We start from the raw sequence: 23,694 nt of genomic DNA, 5'->3' as shown, positions 1-23,694 counted from the left end.
CATAGACTAACTTATACATACTGTGCCTTAAACTGTTTTTTACAAGTTTTCACAGACAATAAAATATGACATTGATGGATCAAGGCGGTTTGTTAACAAGGGCCTACCGGTAAACGCGAAAATCGAAATTTAGTTATCTGCCTCTTTATCGCTCGAATATGCAAGAGTGATAGAGAGATTAGATAACGAAATTTCGATTTTCTTGTTTCGCTGTAGGCCATGTGATTGACGTGACGTGTGATGTGTCAATGTGGTTTGTTTACTGTATGTGCCACAAAGGTGCCACCTACGCACTAGGTTGTTGTCGAATACAATGGCTCGCTTTTCGTATATACTTGCAAATGATTACATCGAGGATGAATGTGTCACTGAGTTTCATAGGATACTTTCCCAAAACACAAATTACCGTCCCCGCGACATACTTTTGATGCAGGCTATGCATCTAATCGAGTCCGTTCCCGCCGAAGAAGAATTAATGATATATTAAATATATAGTAAAAACTACAAGGGTTGTGAAACTATAAGGGTTCCTATAGGGTAGTTGAATACGGAATCCTAAAAACAGGCAAACAACCTCTGTAAAATATAACGATGCGAGCGGAACACTAAATGCCTCGAGCTATCTCGGGCTTGGCCAAATTATTTATTACAAGGTATCAAACAAAAAAATCACTCGGGTAACGGCCAAGTAGACCTAATATTATGTAGAAAAGGTTTAAAAGAGTAGAATGAATATAACGAAAACATAACAGTAAAGTATTTACATTTTTTTCAATTTGGTATACATAGATAGTACCTAAATAAGAGCCGGTGTAAGTAAAAGTATGTTGAATCCACCGCTTGCAGCTTGTGACGCCATATCCTTTTTTTGTAATAATTGTCACATATTACGAGAATTTCGGGTAGGTAATATCGCCACGCCACGCTCTGTAACTCCGAACACAGTTTGCTCCAGATATTCTCTTAACTTAAAACGGAATGAATTAATGATGTCATAATTCGGATCCCACTTGTAGCTGAAGAATTTCAAGCGTAGGTCTTATCTCTTGTCTAAGCAGGTACCTCCATACTTGCGCTAGTGTTATAGCGGAATCAAAACGCACAATAGCTAGTCTTTTCATTGCTAGCTGCCGTGAACGCCATCGAAGGTATACCTCCCGGCGTTGTCTTGAGAACTATTAAAATTTTAACCAGTGTTGTTATATTGGGACGCTAATTTCCCTATTTGAATCTTTCAATGTTTGCTCCTTTTTTACTCGGTTACTTACTCTTCCAGCAATCAATAATCAAGTCTGTATTTTGAAATATGTAAGCCATGCAAATACTATAATAACATGTCACATTTAAAATTAATAGAGAAAAAAATAAGGTTTATGTTATAATTCTCTCTATGACATTTATTTTTGACTGACAGTAAACAACAGTTGCGAGGTAACAACATGATAAATAAAGAAAAGTCTTGACAAACTAGATACTATGCAACCTTCGCATTGTTGTATTCATGCCTTAAAATTAAAATGATGCCTATGAACCAACTATGAACTCTAACTATACTAGAATTAAAGTTGAATTTTACTAACGTATATATCTGTTTTTTTTTACTGATTCTATTTCAATTTGACAGAAGCCCTACCGTATTTAAGGTTAATAAGGTCTACTGGCCTTAAAATTGTGTATGAAATTACAAGCAAATATCAGCGTCATAAATTAAGTATTGGATCCGTGATGTTCGAAGACAAAAAGTCGTATGCTTATTTTAGGGACTATGAACTCTTAAGTACTAGGAATAAAGTAGAATTTACTAATGCTGTAACGTGTGTCGATCGCCGGCCGGCTACCTCATGATGTGTGTTTGACTGGACTCGAGGCCACGGACTGTCCGGCGGATATCTGTCGGCGCTGACTGGAATCGTCAGGCGGCCACACACTATCGGTTCGTGTAAGTCGTCAGGCCGAAAACTGACAGAGAACTGTTTAGTGTGTGGCCTTTTGCGGTCAACTGACAGGCTGATATCGTCCGGCGGACTGGTAATCGGTGGGCCCCTTTATACTTACTTGCGTATTTTTACACGCAATTAACGGGTTAGCACTGGTTGACTAGAACGTTATATTTTGTGGATTAGCAACTTAATATTTTGGTTTTACTTGATATGGATTTCCGCAAAGTAACGCCTGATTCTATTCATTATAGGTATTTTTGATTATTATATTAAACATTTTTTAAATGCATCATCTAAGGGTGTCAAAATGGGGATTGCTGTTGGTTGGATTATATTGGGTACTAAATCAGTAGGTACAAAAAATGAATGTTCAAGATCACACAGTAATATTTGTGATAAAGACGCAAATAAATGTCGTACACACCTATGTGTACATTAAAATGAATTCCGTACTCATGCATGCATGCGTCCGCTTCATGCAGGGATGAGGTTGAGGCCGGTATAATTTCCAGTAATATTACCTGCCAGTAATATTGGCCTGATTCGAACTTTTATAGCTGGTTAAACCAATTTGTCAGTCAATAAGAACCAGGAAAACTATACTCATCCTTTTCTTTTGGGTGCTAGTACTAGTGTAAGACAAAGATAGTATGATTCTCTCTGTATATGATTGAAATGAGACAGTCCTTTGACAAACTATACCTACCTACGTCAAAAATTAGCTCTAGATACGATATGGATCGAATATGTCAGTGTTAAGAGTGACGTTTCTTCAAACTAAAACGTCACTTTGGACACTGAGATATCCGATCCATATCGTGTCTAGAGCTAATTTTTGACGTATATTAAAGTCCGGATCAGGCAGCTATTGTACGAGTAATATTCTTGGAATTCTGATTATTGCCGTCATCAATTAAGTATAGGCTTACTGGGAAATTATCGTGAATTCTCGCGCTGCGAAATTAAATTTTCATTATTATTACACCGAAAATCCGAGCCCAAAATCATTTATTGCAAGGAGAGGTCACAAAAGGGCACGTGTAAGCGACAAAATTATTTTTCCACGCGCAAATAAAGTGATGTTGGCAGCTCAACCGGAATATAATTTACACCGTCATAGGGAAAAAGAAATTTCCGTGACGCTCGGTGTCGAAAGTATACCCACTCTTTTGTAAGTACCTTATTTCATTGGCAATAAGGCGAATAATGTACCTGATGTTAATACCGCTTGAGTAGAGTTAGGGCGTTTTTCTTTTGGAAAAATTGGCGATTGAGTGCCACGTATTAGGCGTTAAGTAGGCACTTCCTTTTTAGATCTCTACTTGTGATTCGTTACGGTTATCAATAAAAGGTAAAGATGAGATTCGGATTTTAAACTGCAGCTTAGGGTGTCGCTTATTTCGTCGAAATTGAAATTTTCTATGTCTGACCCCCTTAAATTGTTCTATTTTGACTAAAAAACAAATGTGGATTTTTTTCAGAATTTTCAATTACGTTTTAGGGGTCGCTACCGAATTTTTAAAATTTGGACCCTCCATACAAGATTAATTTTTTTTCGTTTTTTTTTTCTCGTTTTTTTTTTATGAGACATCGGATCAGGGTGGGGAGAGGGATGTGCAGTTTAACATAAAATAATACCACTATTTCTTTAAAGCTTATTATGCGTGTTTTAGGCGTTCTAAATATTGATTCTGCAGTGCGCACTCCTAAAACAGGAATTAAAATTATTTAAAAATATATATTAACTATACCTAGTATTGAATTACAAATAGCTTCCATATACTTTGACTCACTGTTTCACTAAAAAAAAACATCATGTATGACGCATCCAAATTTTCTAAATTCGGTAGCGACCCCTAAAACGAAATTAAAAATTCTGACATAATTCCACATTTGTTTTTTAGTGAAAGAGAACAATTTAAGGGGGTGAGACATAGAAAATTTCAATTTCGACGAAATAAGCAACACCCTACTGCAGCTGACTTACTGTTGCGGCATTACTGCGGCGACGACGTTAACACTGACGCTGTCACTGTCGATTTCCTTGATAGCAGTACGGCTACCACCAGTTTTGACATTGACATAACGCTCACGTTTAAGTAACTTACTTTCTATGCATCTCGCTCGTACTCGCATATGCGAGCAATAGTGGAAGCGAGATGTACAGAAAGTAAATTACGTAGACGTGAGCGTTAATGTCAATGTTAAAACTGATGGTAGAGGCTCAGGCCGGTGGCACAGACTTTAGCCGGTGACACAGGTTTCGTTCATTTCGCCTCGTATATGGGTGAATATGGTATCGATGTATTCAGTGTAATACCCTGAACACAAATATATAAGATGCCAAGCGCGAAAGTGGTGGGGGTAGTTGCTGTGATGTCATAAAGTCGGCAGTACAAACTTTTTTTTATTTTCTTTTAAACATACCATGTGGGGTCCCAATGAAAGGGCTTTGTGAGTGGATCACAAATAGATAACATGCTGTAACATTTTCGATACATGGTCTAACTAATTATTACAAAACTTTCAAAAATTTCACAATCTACTGTTGAATTTCAAGTGCTCTAAATTGAAAATGGCTGAATGAATTAGTCCGAAATATATACCAAGTGACTGTAAATATCCTCTATATAATTAAAAAAAAAAATATTAACTAGATATATCAAAAAATAAGAAAAGTACATCAAGTTGAAAAAAGTATAATTTTCTGTTACATTAAACTACAACTATTATTAAAACAAACAAAAAACCCGACTGTTGACATATACTTTTGTAGTGGTCTTTTCACTAGCTTTCATTTGGTACCCCACGAATTCAACCACACCTCATATTTTTTGAAGAATTTGTCAGAATTGTGGTAGTGATACAGGCTATATAAATTTTGAAAATGACGCCCGCAAATGAAAAAATGGAGGGGGGGGGGTTTCTTTTCTTACTATAGCAATATGGGTACCAAATGAAAGCTAGTAAAAAGACCACACAAAAATATATGTCAACAGTCGGGTTTTTTTGTTTGTTTTAATAATAGTTGTAGTATAATGTAACAAAAAATTATACTTTTTTCAACTTGATGTACTTTTCTTATTTGTTGATATATCTGGTTAATTATTTTTTATCATGATATCATGTGAATATCCTCACAGTCACTTGGTATATATTTTGGACTAATCCATTCAGCCATTTTCAATTTAGAGTATTTGAAAGTCAACTGTGGATTGTACAATTTTTAAACGTTTTCTAATAATTTGGTAGACCAAGTATTGAAAATGTTACAGTATGTTATATACTCATAAAGTCTTTTCATTGGGTACCCCACATGGTATGTTTAAAAGAAAATAAAAATAAAAGTTTGTACTGCCGACTTTATGACGTCACAGCAACTACCCCCACCACTTTCGCGCTTGTCATCTCATATATTTGTATTCGGGGCATTACACTGAATGCAATATATGAGATGTCGGCAGTACAAACTTTTTTTTCCATACCATACCATTCGTCGATACCATATTCATCCATATCCGAGACGACATGAGCGAAAATCGATTTCTAGAAGACTTTTCTTTCGCTGGCCGGTCTACTATGATAAAACAAGTGACGTTAGTGGCTTCAGTTTTGTCACGATTCTAATCATTTTATCTAAGGCAATTTTATTGACAGTGATACGGTCCGCGTCGAGGTCACAGCAGTAATGTCGCTACAGTATGCCACCAGCAGCTGCAAGTGAAATCCGAATGTCACCTTTCTAACGGTTACAAAGACGTTTTCGGGACGAGGGTTATGGAATCTCATCCACATGGAATCCAGTCATTAGTAAATGTACCTAAGCGGAAACCAATATCGACAGTCGATAAATCGAATATCGTTAGTATTGTGTGTCGATAGAGTAAAACACAAAACGTTCAAGCTGATAAACAAGACCAAGTGCGGGTAGTTCGAAAAACTCGCGCGGCTAGAATATGTGGATGTCAAGTTTTGCCAGTCTTCTCTGAGACCACGGGGACAACGTCGTCCTCGAAACGTCGAAGGTAAATCTTAAAGCTTAAATCCCGTTGTACAATTTTACAGTCCGTTAACTCTCAGAATGACCTTCTGATTTTAGAAAGATACATCGGGTATCGGCGGTAACACGCGAAGGTGATACTGCTGTTCTGCTTTCTTATTAACTCACAAAAAGTTTTAAACTTACCGCAAAAAGTTAAGGATACCTATTGTCTCAATGTAAAATAAGCCCTAATTTAATGACATTATGCTTAATATTCGGTGGATGACTATGTGGTGGATATTGCACTATGACTTTTTGTCATAATCTAAATAAAATAGAATCTGAATTTGAAATTCGTGTGAAGGTAATTTGAAAACAGAACGTCACACCGTCATTTACTGCTTCTGGCGGAAATTATATAGAGTTGTAATATCAGTCACATATTTCAATTCATATATTAAAATTATACATTTTTTTGAAATTTAATATTTACCTACTAGTTATGGTGGTATTAACTACTCTATATAGTTTAAGACTGAAAAGACGACCGCACGAGCTCGTTGGGTGTTGGATTACAACAACTAAAGCAGTAAGGCACTGTCATTTTCTATTACCCGATTACGTCCGATTTTACCCGAAAAACGAAGGTCATTCTGAGAGTTAGCGGACTGTACTGCTAAGGCAGTCGTAGGCTATGGTCGTAAAAAACAAGTTGAAAACCGTGTCACGTGGATAGTTTATTTCAGTACCTACTATTACATATAGAAACACTGAGTGTTCGCTCTCTCTCTTATCTATGGATGTCTCTCCAACATGTACTCCTGTAAGTTCGTGTCCTCTTACTTAATCAATAAATTAATATTGTAATGAGAAACCGTTGTTCTTCATTCACTAAGGCCAATCTAATACCTACATTTATTTTCAGATCTAGGTCACACTTTTACTTACTTGTAATTCTGAAGTACTTGAATAAGTCCCACAAAGTTTTCTCTTGAATAGGTCCTAAAGGCTTTAACCTTGCAACAAAAATAAGGGTGAAACTTCTATGCAGGACCCTCGATACCTGCAAAGTTTGCCTTTGATAAAGGAAAACTTCCCGTTGAAGAAACCATATTTTAAAGAGAGCTGGAAATATAGAAAATAAAATAAAATAAAAAGATTATAAGGTTCGAGAGAGTCATTCGTTCTATATATAACTTAAGAACACGTGAATCACTAAAATAACTTTTTATAGAAATTATTATTTTAACTGTAGCGTCCCAATATAACTATGATAGTATTATTTATCTTCCTTACCTATCAACCTGTTTATAGAGCTAAAAAATTCCTCAATCATCTTAAGCCAGGGATTTGCAACAAGAGCTCCGTTGACTAAAAAAAGTTAAGAGACTTGTCTGAGAAACGTTAAAAAAAATCACTGCAAGAGGAAAAGCTTTCAAGTATATTAAGAATGTACTTTGTACTGCACCATGAGGTTTTCATTTACAATAAATAAGACTTCGGAATTGAAGGCGTTGTGAAAGCCTTACATAACTAAATATTTAGACCGATTGTGGAGGTTTTAAGGAGGTAGTTGTAGATAGATAAAATACTCTTTATTGGCACACTTGAGTAAAAGATACAGCTTAAAGAAAAACAATTGATTAAAGATTGGTCGTATTTTGGGCTGAAGACAACAACAGTTACAATCAGTACTTATCTATGAGAATTTCATATTATTTACACTGTGACATGGTACGGAATTATGTAGGTAGAAATCAAACTCCTTAAAAATATCGTACGTTAAGTAAAGAACGGGCTGTTTTTAAGTGCATACAAATATGTCAAGGACAAGGAAATTGTCATACAAAGTAACCCGATTTTATCACTTTTGAGTGAAGGGAAGGTTCAACCTTAAACCCTTCACAAACGGAATCTTTTCAGTGTAGTTAAAATCTACACAAATGTCCTAAATAGAGTTCCAAGGCCTCATAACTAACTATATAATACCATTATACCTAATCACCAATAAGATCGACAAAAATATAACCATATCATAGTACCTAACCATAAAAGGTTTTACCTACATTTAATGCAGCAAAATGGCATGCGCTTATTACTATTCTATGCACTGTGTAGTATGAAACCCATCAATTCTATTAAAACGTAGAGCGAATAACCGATTCATGTCTAAAGTGGCGCAAAATTGAATTGACTAATATGAAATTATATGCTACGCTGCTCTCCCGCATGCGCTTTTCAAAATATTGAATACGTATTGTAAAACCTTCCAAGATATGTAGGCACTCAACTATAACAGTCAGGTGCATTCAAGGATAACTTCGAAAGCGGGGTGATTTTGAAAATGGCAAATACCTACAAAACCAGAAACTTTCATACTTTACTAAAGTACCGGGTCTTCAGTACCGGTTCTATGAACACTATAAAATTCAGCATGCCCTATACTTTAGCAACACTTAAGCTACTCGTCCTGCAACGCTTACTAAGGCAATGTTGCTTATTGTTGCTACAGTAGAAAGTGCTACTAGTTTAGTGGAAATCTGCCTTTTTCAAACTTAACCCGCTTTCGAAGTTACCTCAATGCACTTAAGTATTTACGTGTGACCTAATTAATAGGTAACCACGCAAAATATTATATTTCAAAGAAACCTAGGTACGTAGGTCGTATAAAAATACAATATGTGATAATATTTTACTTTTGGCACCAAGTTATTTGTTCCGATTTTTATTATGTTGTCGATGTTATTCGTTACATTTGGATACAATTTGGCTGGTTTCTAGAGCTCCTCATTTGGACCGAAAGAAAAACGAAATCAAGACTTGTCCCGAGAAAAGAATATGTAATTTTTCGTTAAGTTACGAACATATCATACTTTGTTGTAACACAGGAAGATTTTTAGGTTATATACTTACAGTGAAATTGCGATCTCGACGAAAAAAAAAATACGAAATAAAAATTGCCTCAAAAAGACTCGTGATTTTTTACGTTCATATCCATAGAATAGAACAAAAATATTTACATTAAGTGTAGCCAGTGAAGCCGAAATATCGATACACGAGCAATATGCGAACGTGAAAGTAGGTACAGGTCTGTAGATCCGTGCGAGTGAACTGTTTGACAGTGCCTATCTTTAGATATTTAAATAAAAGTAAACAAAATCTACCCTCAAATGGCTCCTTAAGCCACTTGAGGGTAGACGAAATATTACACGATCAAATAATGTACGTTAAAGTCAGGTCGTTCAGTGACAGATCCAGGCGGTTTTGTATTTGGTTGGTGTTAAATAAATGTTGCTGATGGAAAGAGCTGGAAAGGGTAATCTTAAAGCGTCGTCAAATTGTTATAAAAATGAATGTATTGCTTAATGAATGACTTTTGTACTTACTTTTACGGACACGAAACTTTCTGATAGCAAGCTTATTTTTATTTTTAGTGTAATAGTGTAATAATGGACATCAGAATTCTTAGTGAAGGAGTCTAGATTCTTAACAACATAAATAATACTATCATAGTTATATTGGGACGCTACAGTTAAAATAATAATTTCTATAAAAAGTTATTTTAGTGATTCACGTGTTCTTAAGTTATATATAGAACGAATGACTCTCTCGAACCTTATAATCTTTTTATTTTTTATTATATCAAAGAGTTCGTTTTCCCATTAATATGTTTTTAAATCACTATTTAAAAGAAATTATTTCGATTATCAGCTTTGAAAAGTTTACTAAAGACAACGCATATAAATAAGATACAAACGCTGAACATATGTAATACTATATATAAAGATAGACTTCAGAGGAGGATAAAATATCGTATTTAGGGCAAAACCCTAACTTCACCTTCATTTATTTTAGTGCCCATTTCATTATTCATGCAGTATAGTGAGGACTTAGGCTTCAGACTTTAGACTTGAAATTATGCAAATTTAAGTTGGACGTAAGGCTAAGTGCTTAACCCTTTACAATTCTGATTTATAATGTTTCTCAGAGTCTCGACACATAACAAATTAGCACTTTATTCACCATGTCCTTTAAATAAAAGTAATAAAATAAAATCGTGTGTTGGCCTCCAAAATTGCAAATTTTAACTGCATAGAACAAAATTTCCTAGATAAAAATTAGTATTTTAATTTGTTGTAAGTTTTTACAAAAAGAAGTACCTAATCAATGACTTCCCCCAAAAGTAAAATCGTGCATTTTGTGCATAAATTGTTACAAAGTTAAACTGCGTTTTAGACCTACGTTCGTGCTTAGATTCAAGCGCTGTGTAGGCAGACTATAAGCTATTATTTATACCAATAACACATAAGGATGAACAAGGCAGCGATGAAAATAGAAGTATTCATGAGATCAACCGTTCCGAGTGCAAAATGGAGTCATTTCCAAGTCGTAAACATTATTTACGGAATAAGTAACAAGATTACAGTCGACTTGATAAAAATATTATGATAAAAATAAAATTGTTTTTAAGATAAATTATAATCACACACACATCCATCCATCAATCTTAATTGGGTAGTAAGTAGGAATAAGAAACTACACGAGTAAGTAAGTATATTATGAGATAGATGAAATTCTTGTTAGGGTTAATGTAGATTCAAACCAGCGAAGTCCGATTCTACCTACTCAGAATGGGAGAGGATCGGACTGTCAAGAGGGCCTTCTTGAGATGCATTTTCCTCTTTGTACTAAAAATGTTAAAACAAAGGGGAAAATTCTCTAATAACTTGAAAACCGTGCAACTTTTACTGGGATCATGTTAGGCTGGTTAGATTCCTCTTGAGTTGACCTACCTCCGGTGTCACTGTGACGTGGTAGTTCTGGGACAACCTGTATACTGCTTAATAAATTACTTATTTAATATACCTATGTAATACATAGTATGTATGTATTCAATAGTGCTTCGATTAGAAACCATGAGATCGATTTTGCGGCAAAAAATCAACATAATAAATGAACTGTTACAACGACAGAGTATAGATTTAAGGTACCTACCTAAAATTAATCTAAGAACAAAATTAATCAAGATTAAACCCATAAATTATTTTCGCCCTTAAATTTAATATGCTCCGTAGGAAACATTCATAAATACCGGTTATTATTCATACTTAAGAGCTACGTGAGAGTTTTCAACAATGGTTTCAAGTTTTCAAAACACGTGAGGTAGGTACTTAAGATGAATAACTTGCCCTTGAGGCCTATTCTGATTCTTGAGACCAATTAGTGCAAAAAAGATCTTTCGAGACGATTCCTGGGTGCCTAGACAAGGTGACAATCATTTGCGCTACGATAACGAAACGCTTTGTGTCTCCATCACTCTTCCATATTAGTTCGACAGTGACAGTTGCGTTTCATTCGCTACGAAGCGTAAACGATTGGCATTTTGGCCACGCACCCTGGATGTCCTGGGGGCCTAGTCAAGATGACAATCGTTTGCAGAAACCGAAACGAAATGGTATTGTCTCTCTATCACTCATCTATATTAGTGCGATAGAGACAGATAGCGTTCCTCTCTGCGTAGCTCGACAAAGGCCGATCGAAAAGAAAAAATAAATCGGGATGTCGGATGCTACGGAAAGTCACACGACTATTTCCATACATTCTGGCCTATTCGGATTTCGAGATAATCACAAGATCTTGAGACGATTTAGAGATCAACTAGATCTACATTAGATATCGACTAGATGTGACTTGGATATCTAAGTCATAACTTGTCGAAATCGTTCAAGAGGACCTCCAGAATCGCGAAAACGTCAAATTTGACATATCTATCTTACAAATATCTTTAAATTATCCGTATCGTAACTTGTTGAAGTCTAGTAGAAATCTAATTCATTTTCCGAATCGAGCCGATTGTGTAGATTGGCGTTTTCTATCAATGATCGTCATTTTGACCCCAGACTGCATTTCGCGCGGACCTATCTTGGGCCGCTAACGCTTACCGCTAATGCAACTCCGTTGTACAGTCGCCATCAGAGATATCGGAGCGGCCGAGGTGCTCAAAACATCTAAACACGTACTCAATGCCTTGACGATATAGGGGCGTGTTCAGATATTTGTGAGCACCTTGACCGCTCCGATATATCTGATGGCGACCGAACTTATTGTTGCACGTGAAATACCTGGAGACAACAGGTTACGTATTTGATCTGGATTTGTCGATATGATATGACAGTGCCAAAAGTTACGGTTCTGTTTGAAGAAAATACCATCAGAATACGCTTTCTGACGACAAGATCCAAGGGCGTATCAAAATAAGCTGAAACTATGTCAAATTATTTGAGCCAAATCGGCCTCCAATACATGTACTTAAGGAAACAACTTCTGGCTTTCAGCCTATACAAAAACTTCGATTAAGAGGTTTTTGTCGGTTTCCTTTCCCGAAATTGAACCTTAATATTCTTGCAAGAGAGAGGGGCCTAATGCTGGCTACACATGTAACTATTATATTGTAGCGGTAAATCTGTGCAAACCGATTTGCGCAGATTTATCGATTTTTTGTACCTATGAGAAATCGTTGTAATAGACTCATCGTTCATCGGTGGCTGTTATAATGGGCTCTACAGACACAGCAATCAACACAATAAACTCAAATGGAAATTTAGGGGGCATTGCACGATAATGTCGCTTACGAAATGGCATTCTTCTAATAATAATGGTTCGATAGTAAATTGTAAGTATGTGTTCGAGCTTTACACATTCGGTTGAGTCAGCTGCCATACAACTCGTACAAGGTAAAAACATTTCGTAAGCGACATTCTCGTGGAATGTGCTAATAAGGCAAATGTTGTCAAACGAAGTGCCGCTGATAAATCGAATACAAATTGTCATATCTATGGAGCCCTTATGACAACATAGCTTTTTTTAGGGTTCCGTACCCAAAGGGTAAAAACGGGACCCTATTACTAAGATTTCGCTGTCCGTCTGTCTGTCTGTTTGTCTGTCTGTCTGTCTATCTGTCTGTCTCTTTGTCTGTCTGTCTGTCACCAGGCTGTATCTCATGAACCGTGATAGCTAGGCAGTTAAAATTTTCACAAATGATGTATTTCTGTTGCCGCTATAACAACAAATACTAAAAACAGAATAAAATAAATATTTAAGTGGAGCTCCCATACAACAAGCATGATGTTTTTGCCGTTTTTGCGTAATGGTACGGAACCATTCGTGCGCGAGCCCGACTCGCACTTCGCCGGTTTTCTTGTTTCGCTTTCTGTTGGTACGCCGTCCCTATTTCCTTTTTGTTTGTAGTCGCCGAAGCATATGTGGATGTGGCGCTCATCAAAATGAGTGTTTGGTGCCAAAAGTGATATTTCTCTTTTGCGGAAGATGTTATGCAGTAGATCCCTTTCTATGTTTTTCTGTAGTATGTCATAGTAATTAACATGCTGCACTTGCCTACACTTTCGTATACGGGACTACAGAGGTACCAGTGGCGGCGCGTCAAACATATCCATAGGCAAGCCGGGGCTAATTTGGCGCACATATTTCCTTTACAACTCTGCTCAAACGTCCAAAAACAGGCAAGCCGGTGGGAATCGGCTTTTATGGACACGCCGCCACTGAGAGGTACCTACCTATAAAAATAAAAGTACCCCAAATGCACTTGCTTCGCGTTTAAAATAAATGTATGTAAATATGGTCTTGTAAAATATAGCTCATGGAAATTGTTAATATACTTAGTTGAAAGCTAAAAGTAAGGTATTAGATTAGTGTTAGGTTATTGAAAATATTGTATTGTATAAATAGTTAGTATTAGGTTGTACTAGCTATAAAAACTTTTGCCTTTAGGGTAATGAGAAATAGGGCCGGATTTTTCCGGCCGACTCAGATTTCTATGTTAAAAAAAAAAAAAAGCAAGTGACATCCTGCAACCAACGTCAATCTACAACTGCTAAAATGTATTGCTTAAAGTACAACTGTTTACTTAATTAAGGTATTAATGTAAAACTATTGTATCACGTCATAAGATACGTCTCTTACTAACATTATACATATACTTGAACTGAAATATGATATACTCGTATAATAAATAAAAAAAGTGACCAAACCCTCTAGTGGCGGAAGCCAATGGCGTCTTCAGCTAAATCGGCTAAGGCCCTGGACCTCCTAGGCTACCTGGCCAAAGCACTGGAGGGCTTGATCACTCTTTTAGTAGGTATGACATCTACTTCGGTTTATAATTTTATATATGTAGTAACTTAGTGTGGTTGACTATTTAAAAAACACAAATTAAAATATTTTATATAATGAGATGAGAGTGAACAGGCACCTTCTGGGCGAGCTCGCTCCATCGTAGGCCACGTCTACGCCTCGGCTAGTCTGTGGCCAAGAGTAAGCCCATACATAATAAAATAATAATAATAATAATAGCTTGGATCCTGCCCCGCTGCCGGCGGCACCCTAGGTTAGGTTTTTTATAATGTGTTTCTATATTTTTGTTATGTTTTGTAAGTGTTTTTATATTTTACTTTTATACTCACATTGTAAAACCCTAACCTAAGACCCTAATTGAATAAAGGAAATAATAATAATAATTTTATTTATTTATTATATTCGTTAACAATCGTTTCGAAGAAGCTAAATTAAATGTTAGTAAATTAGATGAAAAATGATAGTGAAAAATGCCAATCGGTATTTAAATTATTAAGCCAAAGCGAGAGACGGAAACAACCGCAAATTGATATTAGGTAATTGACTTTGATTGTGATCATAATCAAATAGTTCAGAACTTGAGATAAATGTAAATTGGGCTATTATAGTTCGCTTCCAAGATTGGTAAAGTGTTAACTAACTTTGACATTTCTTTTAAGAGGCGGTTATATCATTTTGACAGCGAATTTGGTTCATAAGTTTTGTTTTTATAAGTACATTTACATTTAGTTTTAGCAAGTTTTAGTTATGGTATATGTATTAAGTTACCTACTCCTATTTAGGTAGTTACATGTGCACGCACCGATTAAAAAAGTACAAGATTAGCTGGGGTAAGATAAACTATGAACCAAGAGGGACACTTGCAGGGAAAATAAACAGATATACTTAAAAATATTAAAAACTAAACTAAATGATAACACAAAAATAAAACTAAAACATAAATAATATTAACTTATAAATTAGGACTTTTCTCATACGTTTGCCCCGAGAATAATAAAGTACCTATGTTTCTCTTAGCCCACCTGACCTTATTTGCATGTAAAAATACCTCTTTTAAAAGTAAATATGTGATCTCTCATGAAAAATGGATACCTTTGGAGCTAACATTATATACTGGTGAAGTATTCTAATCTTGTTAACGTTTTGATATATTATTGTTATGATACGATACGACCTTTATATGACTCGCAATGCAATGCATCTCGCGCGCACAAATATGCACAAGGAATCATATATGTATATCAATGTCAAAAATTTTACTTAAGTAAGTATTTCAAATTCAGAATACCGCTCTTGTCTTTGTTTGCTAACCGAATAATTTATAAAACAACTTACCCTTATTTTTCAGTCGCCTTGAATATTGCCTTTTTGTCTGGAAAAAAGAAACATTATATTATTTAGTTATTTTACAGTACATCTGGTGCTCCATTGCGACACTGTCCTATAATATTTCTTACGTGCTTACTTGTTAGGTAAGGACTAATAAACGAATTAATTCTATGTACTCGTATTTTCTTTATTTCTGCTTATCTCTCCTCTAAGTTTCTAAGCCTATTTAATTGCTTAGACCTTACTTTAGGCAGGCGTGTCTCATTCCGCGATTTCGTCGCTTTGCTACAGGTAGCTAAAAGTAAATCCGTTCCACACCAATTTTGGTGGCTAGCATAAGCCGCGCGAGCCACTGTCGCCACCTAGCGGCCATATCTGTCCTGATCGTAACAGACGCGTTTTGTTAGAGAGTGAGTCTTCTGTACCTAGTAATATTATTTATTCTGTGCTTTAGGTCATGATGGCTCAGAATAAACACACAGTGCACCTACATTTTACCTTTTCTCAAGTACGTACTTAAGCCATTATAAAACCCCGCTTTATATTATTCTGGATAAAAACCCCCATTAGTATCCCCGAGATGAATTTGTAATCAATCTTTGTAAGTAAACATCTTTTTTAACCCGCAACACCTTAAGAGCGGAAAAGATGAAGTTTCAGCTCCATTTATTGCATCTGTCTTCATTAAAGTGTAATAGTATTAGGGATAAAGTTTGCAAACTTCAAACTTCAATCAAGTCAAACTCAAAACTCAAACTTTAATCTTCTTATTTTTTATTTATTCAGCAAATAGGCCACAATAAGGGCACTTTTACACGTCAACATTGAATTTACATACAAGCAAAACTAACAACAATACATCAACAATTTTATAAGTAACTGCAACTACCAATTCAAACTAACGTATTACAATTACATAGAGATGTATATGGTCTCTTGACGTCGAATTACATAAATTAAAACTATAATAGTAATTTTAAAAAATAATACAGTTACAAAAACACAAGTAAAATCTATAATATTTAGAGATGTATAGGGTCTCCAAGAGTCAAAATCCTGTATAATTAACACATTTATTAAGAGAAAAGAAACATACGAGAGCAGAATGTGGCGTTGCCGTTAGATACTAAGGGTTGGTTGCAATAAAGAGTCTGTCATCGTTAAAGCGTAATGTTATTGTACAAACAGCGACACTCCTGTGGCAGTTAACAGTGTGGGCGGTGGTATGTATGCGAAGTTTCGTAGTTCACTGCCAAGTGACGCTGATGTACGCTAAGTGTGCTCGGTGCGACTGGCCCTTAATTTTATAGATTTGACTCTTAAGTTTCTGCAATAATAGACAAATATCTGGGAGACCGACCTTTGCTCGGAAAACATATAAAAACTCAAAAATGCGCGTTTTCCCAGAGATAAGACCTAGCTAGATCGATTAATCGCCCCAGAAAACCCCCATATAGCAAATTTCATCGAAATCGCTCTAACGATTCCGAGATCCCGGAAATATATATATAAATAAACAAGAATTGCTCTTTAAAGGTATTAGATAGATATATACAATTTACTCCACCACGCATAAGGCCTTTGGACTGAGACGAAAATGAGCGGAGATGACATGAGACGTACTGTAATCCACATCTCTTTCCCGCTACGCTGGATTAACCAATGCTATTGGTTAATCAAGCTTATCCCGCACGTCTCTTCTCTTGTACACTCATCTGCGCCTCAGTAGATAGGCATTCTAACAAGTGGTAAACATAATTTTCACCACACCAGCTCGGACAGACTTACATTGTACTTCAAAAACTGATAGCAAAGTTGCATTTTATTCACAATACATGTGAGGCAGTGTGAGGCATTTGATTAAATGCAAATTTTGAGTAGTTTTCTTATGTTTGCTGGTAGAATTTACTTTTTTTTTATTTGGATTTGATTTGGTTTCATTTTGTTTGATATTTTACATTTAATATTTGCTTCGGGTTGGTGTGGTGAAAAATTTGTGTTTCACTCGGGGGCAAATTTTGTTTAACCCTCGTGCTTTGAAACCCTCGCAACGCTCAAGATTCCATTTTTTTTCCATTAATTATATTAATTAGTTTAGATTTGCTGGCTATGGATGAGGTCTTGGTGGCTCAGATGGCTGAGCGCTGGAGTATCGATCCAGAGGCCGTGAGTTCAAGTCTCAACCAAGACAGTAATTTTTTCCACTTTTAAATTTATTCTAAGCTTAAAAATGTTATTATTCTATAAGTGGAAACGGTTATGGCTTATGTGTTTTCTATATTTGTTAGGGATGACGGAGTTGATGTTGATGGACGGAGAGCGAATGGTTGACCCAAAAAACGATGGATGGATTGTGTGAAAGAGGATATGAGAAAGAAAGACAGAGGAGAATGGAAACAGGCGTGGCTCACTCCGCGATTTCGTCGCTTTGCTACAGGTAGCTACAAGTACATCCGTTCCACACCAATTTTGGTGGCTAGCCATAAGCCGCGCGTGGCGCTGTCGCCAGCACCTAGCGGCCATATCTGTCCTGACCGTAACAGACGCGTTTTGTTAGAGAGTGAGTCTTCTGTACCTACTACTATTATTTATTCTGTGATGGAAGCGAAAAACATGTTGTGCCGACTCCACATAACGTGGGATAAGGCAGGGAGAAGAAGAAGAAACATATGTAAGTTTTTTCGATGTTTGTTTCCCAATAATGAATAAAAAAACAGAAAAAAGTGAAGTACTGAAAGAAAGTTGATTCTAAAAGCGTCAAACCTCTAATAAAAATGACACTTTATTGATTCTTATTGATGTGAATGTATATACAAATACGGAAGCGTCTGGGGCCCGTTTCTCAAAAGCTTGTAACTTGTAATACAAGTGGAAGTCCCTTTCTAACAAAAGCTGTCAAAAAGTGACATCCACTAGTATTACAAGTTACAAGCTTTTGAGAAACGGGCCCCTGGTCTCCCAGGACCCACTTGATATTTGACACTTGACGTTTGACAGATGACAAGTCTTATTAAGAATATCCAGTTCGGAAAAGTTCTGAGTTCGACTTATTCCCCTAGCACTTAACACAGGAGGCACGGAGCGGGTGAGCGGCTTAATTAATCGCGGGTATGACTCGTGAAGAAATATTTAGCACACGTTTAGCAGGTTTCAGTATATCATTTTATATTATATATTTATTTGCCTTGGCTATGGCCCTTTTGGTGAAGAAAAACATTAGGAAGAAACTTGATTAATTATAATAGGACCAAGTTTTTGGCCAGAGTTAAAAAGCATGATGATAGTCGCTTACGAGTAAGAACTAGAGTGTAGTTATGCCACCAAATGGACTTTAGGCTCTCTTAGCGAACTTCAAAACGATCCAGGAACGCTGAGAATCGGGTATTTTTACTGGATCTTCATTTTAAGCTTCCTATTGTAATCGCTTGCTGAAAATTAAACGCAAACATTTGAGTAGATAATAGAAAACTGTCGTCGTATTTAACGGTAGAAATATTCAAATTAAAACATAAAATGATGCTCATTATAAATTTATGCTTTATAAAAAGTTTCCAGGCTGCTGCATCCGTAAGGTCTGTTGAGTTTTTAAAACTCTTACAAATTAAATACTCTGGCAAATCCACTTTGTCAGTAGAAAAAGGCGCGAATTTTAATTTTCTATGGGATTAACACCAGAGGGCTGTTCCGAGCTGCAGCATCAAAGTAAAATTAGCCCTAAGTCCTAAAATAAAGTCAACTCTATTTCCTATACGATACATTTAAATTTCAATGGCAAATATTGAATTTTTTATTGTATAGCGGTTTTAGGAGGATAAGCTAGACAATATATACGGTGTCGTTTTCACGTAATAATACACGACACGATAAAGCCGATCATACGAGCGATAAGAGAAGAACAGTTTCGATTGATGATAATTACGATATCCATACATGAGTAACGTGCTTCTTGTCTAATAGTCAAGTGGAAAACACATCTAGGTGTAAATATCCGGTTTTTGTATGTGTCCGACATAAACCGGTTTTTTTGCCTGAGCCGAAATTGACACCAAAGTTTCGGTTTTGTTCTAGCTTTGGCCGGGAATGAACCTTCAGCTGAGATATGATTTCTATGCCAAAACCTGCCGAAACCGAAACACCGGACACTACTGAAAATTCGCTTTTGGCGCGGCCGAAAAACCTGCACCAACCTAAACTGAATTTAGTTATCATTCGCGTGTTTATTTCGCTCGGACTTGGGCGTACAGTGGACGTCAAAGATATGTTTACATTTTTCGCCTTATTACAAAGGAGTAAGGTGCAAAAGTGTAAACATATCTTTGACGTCGACTATACTGGTGTTAGCACGAGCGAGATGCACGGGGGCGAATGAGAACATGGCATAATTTAGATATCATTTTGATATCAACTGTAAGTTTGAACTGGCCTCTAATGCATACATTCATGCGTATGTAAATATGTTGTGCGCACATATACACTCAAATGATTCCCGTACTATGGCGACAGGGTGAATACCCCCTGAGTGTAACTGAACTCTAATAATATCTGCCCAGTTACCGTACATTGCCTTAAAATTGATTTATTTTCCTACGCCATTATTCTGATTGGCTATTCATTTTCTTAAATCCAATTTGGGACTAATCTATTCTGTTCGCCGACTCCCTATGGCTTCTTTCCGGATAAATAACTTTGTGTCACAATTATTTTTAATGAAGATTTATTGTTCTACCATCTTATTGTTATACCACGCTCCCCTGAGCGTAATTACCAGACATAGAAGTTATTGTGGCTAAATAAAGTGATTGACAAAATGAAATATCGACATGTCTGTTAACGAATATACCTTAACTTTATCATAGATATTTATAACACTGTATAGTAACATAGCTACCGCGTAGTACGAAACACGTTCAATATCTTATTTGATATTTCGTTAGTTTTCTATTCTTTTGGCACTGTAAACTAAGAAATAATGTACCAGTTTGGAATTGATTTGGGTTCTTAAAATTTGTCGGTAATTTACAGAAAGTAGATGTTAATTAAATCTTTTAATTATTAATCTGTTACAGACTTATCGATAACAGATTTATCGATGTTTCATTTCCTCAAACACTTGTTTATGCCACAATAACTTCTGTCTGGTAATTACATATCTAAGAACAAATTTGATTCTTATTTTCATACGATCTTGAAGATCGCTCACGCTAAATGGTTAAATGGATGCAAGCCATTCACCAAGACCACCGTGAACGTGGTATCAAAACCATTTCAAAACCGTAACAATTTGTGAAATCTGAATTGGGTTCCTGTTCGTGATAAGACTTCGCTGTACTATTATATCATATGTCTTCTTCCTGTTCTTCTTCGTTACACTCTTGACCAGGGATATTGCGAATATTTGCATCCGCATCCGCATCCGCGGAAAATCCGCATTATTTTCCACATCCGCATCTGCATCCGCATCCGCATAAAATCGATGCGGAGCTTATGCGGATGCGGATGTCGAACAAGTCGGTACAGGAACGTCTTAGCGGCGACGTAAGTGCTAGGTAATTTCATTATTACCTATAGGTAACGAAATCGTCTAGATCCAGAAAAGTCGGCCAAGTTACTGTTTATTAAATATAACGCACCTATATTCTTGCTCAAATACTAACCGTTTCATATTTTTTAAATAAAAATTACTAAAAATGTACTATTTGATTTTTTTTAAGTACCTAATCTTGACATCCGCATCCGCATCCGCGGATGTGAGCCTTTAAATATCCGCATCCGCATCCGCGGATGTCAAAAAATCTGCATCCGCAACATCCCTGCTCTTGACAGAGTAGTCGTGGCCATTATGTAAACTTTAAATCGACGACTCGCTTAACGACACGTCGCCATTCCTCCCGTAGAGCTACTTTCCGTGAGCATTCGCTTACTGTGGCCGACACACTGGCTTTCATTTGGTCGGTCCATTTCATTGGCGATCTTCCTCTAGCCCTGTCACCTCCCACTCTTCCTTAGACAACTAGACATTCTATAGATGTTCCGTCTCGCGGAGACACGTGTCCAAAGAAGTTAAGGATCCGAGTTTTGACCGTAGAAGCAACCGCTCTTATGCGAAGCTCCTCAAGAATTGATGCGTTGATCATGGATATAAAAGCCCTGAACGTCAATATGGGTCAAGTGTATCATTCATACGGCTAAGTGCACGCGGCTTACGTCCCGCTGATTTTTATGGCGCGTCCTCAATTTCAACCGAATGTCGGATGAGATGAATAATTTATAACTTTAGAGAGAAACATTCTAAATAAAGATATTTAAATATGTACGTTACTAAACCCGGTGTCAAAAACTACCGGTGCGATTCGGGAAATGAATTAGAGATTCACTAGATATGATATAGTAAAGATATGTGATGTTCCACGGCAAAAGGTACCTTGTGGCGGCTGGCGCTTACGCTATTAATAACGCCGCTCCAATATTCAGCCGCGGCAATGGTACCTTTTGCCGTGGAACGTCACATATCTTTACTATTTCATATCTAGTGAATTAGAGATTCATTTCCCGAATCGCGCCGTACATCTATTCAGCAGTTAGTTAAAATTGTTAAAAATGTCGCTAAAATAATATTACATTATTGTCGAGGCTCGGAAGTAGCTACTTGCAGGCTGAGGATTCGTTTTAAACGGACGACCTTGGGAGTCCGTTTAATTGAATCCGAAGCCAGCAAGTAGCCTTCTAGCCGAGTCATATATAGTGCTTTTCTCAAAAATGGTGCAAGAAATATAAATATCATAGAAATATTTTACAAAAGCAACTTTCTTACGTATATATTTTCACAGAAAAAAGTAGAAACAATTGAAAAAATTAGCTTTGCCGCCTTTTTATTTTTTGAATAAAAAAATAAAAGTGTATTTTTCTGCCGAAAATACGCCAACCTATTTGAGACAGCTAAATAGTCGCGGTACTAATCATCTGTTTGGCTGTTTAATGGGCCTGTGCCTTCATTTGATATGGCCATTTCAACTTTTAAAAAGTTTGGAACTCGACAAATAATGGAATTTGTATGCAACATTGCAGTCCCAAAATCGAGACTGCAATGTTTTTAACTTTTTAATTTTTGACTGACCATAAACTACGCGCTTCGCAACCTATTTTTTAAACGGCAAAGTCGACTTTGCCGTCCATTTTTGAGAAAATAGATTTACATCTATACTTGCTGCAAAACTAACTGGCGAGTCAGATCAAAATGCCATCTCTTTCACTCTTGGTTGGTCTTAACAAGAGTAAAGGAGATAGCATTATGATCTCAGTCGCTAGTTGGATTGCGTTAATGCTCTGGTTTCCTAGGATAGCGGTGCCGTCATATAGCGGCCGTCTCCATACAAATACTACGACATCCATATTTAGTCGTATTATTTAGTATGGAGACGGCCGCTATAATATCCGCTATCCTAGGAAAACCGAGCATTCGTATAATCTTAAGGATGACTGGAATGATAAAGTTCGGTTCTGATCTGGGTCCGGGTCCAGGCCGAATCGCACAATAGTTTTCTATGGAATACATCACGTGATCGCCGATCACTTGATAGAAATGGCTTAATATAAATAGTTGCAGTAATATAAATATTGTTATTTAATTAGAATGTTCGTTTCACATTTTGTTTGGCCTCTTGCCGATCGTTTTAAAATATTATCTTTCATTTTATATGATTAATTACCTACGTTGTTATAATTACAGGTAATAGGTACGTACGGATATATTAACGTAGTATTAATCCATGTAGATCTAACAATGACACATGACATGACAAATAATTCCGAAAAACTCATTAGGTACAAATAATCACATGAATAAAGTTATAACATTAACGAGAGCAAAATAATTATCTCAGGATGTAGCCAGTGCAAACCCAAGGGAATACCGGAAAAATTGTCTAAGTTTCTCACGTAAAATCAGAATAAGAATATTTGTTGATACATTGTAAACAAGTATCTTTTCTGATAGACGATAAAATAAACTAAAACATATTGTACTGACATGAAATTCATTTTCCATGTCCGAATAAATCAAACCGTTTCCTCTGAAATTCAACATTTTTCGTTTACTGAAATAGTGAAAACAATTTTGTTACCGACGCGAACATTCTTGATACTTTGCCAATAGCTTGTCATTTTTTTATAATAGTGTCGATATTGCAATGAATATTGTTTATATTGTAAAGTGCCTTTTTCTGTGCATTCTCCAATTTTTAAATTATTTCGCTTATATAAAGTCAAAAATATATATTATTTATTGGTATAAGT

General features: G+C 36.2%; 1 protein-coding gene and 1 long non-coding RNA gene across 2 annotated transcripts in view; both read right to left on the bottom strand.

Moving 5' to 3' along the window:
• LOC134795304 (prolactin-releasing peptide receptor-like) overlaps nucleotides 1-15,427 on the bottom strand; it is a 54,168-nt gene extending 38,741 nt beyond the window's left edge. Inside the window, exon 1 of the mRNA XM_063767119.1 lies at nucleotides 15,409-15,427. The gene's annotated coding sequence lies outside the window, so the exon portion shown is untranslated. The remainder of the gene's footprint in view (nucleotides 1-15,408) is intronic.
• The window catches only part of LOC134795333 (uncharacterized), a 313,715-nt gene that overhangs the window by 219,393 nt on the left and 70,628 nt on the right, over nucleotides 1-23,694 (bottom strand). The window lies entirely within an intron of this gene.

The sequence above is a fragment of the Cydia splendana genome, chromosome 12 (genome assembly GCF_910591565.1).
Source record: "Cydia splendana chromosome 12, ilCydSple1.2, whole genome shotgun sequence".
NCBI lineage: Eukaryota > Metazoa > Arthropoda > Insecta > Lepidoptera > Tortricidae > Cydia > Cydia splendana.
Note: the sequence above shows the minus strand (reverse complement) of the source record. Positions and strands in the feature narration are given on the sequence as shown.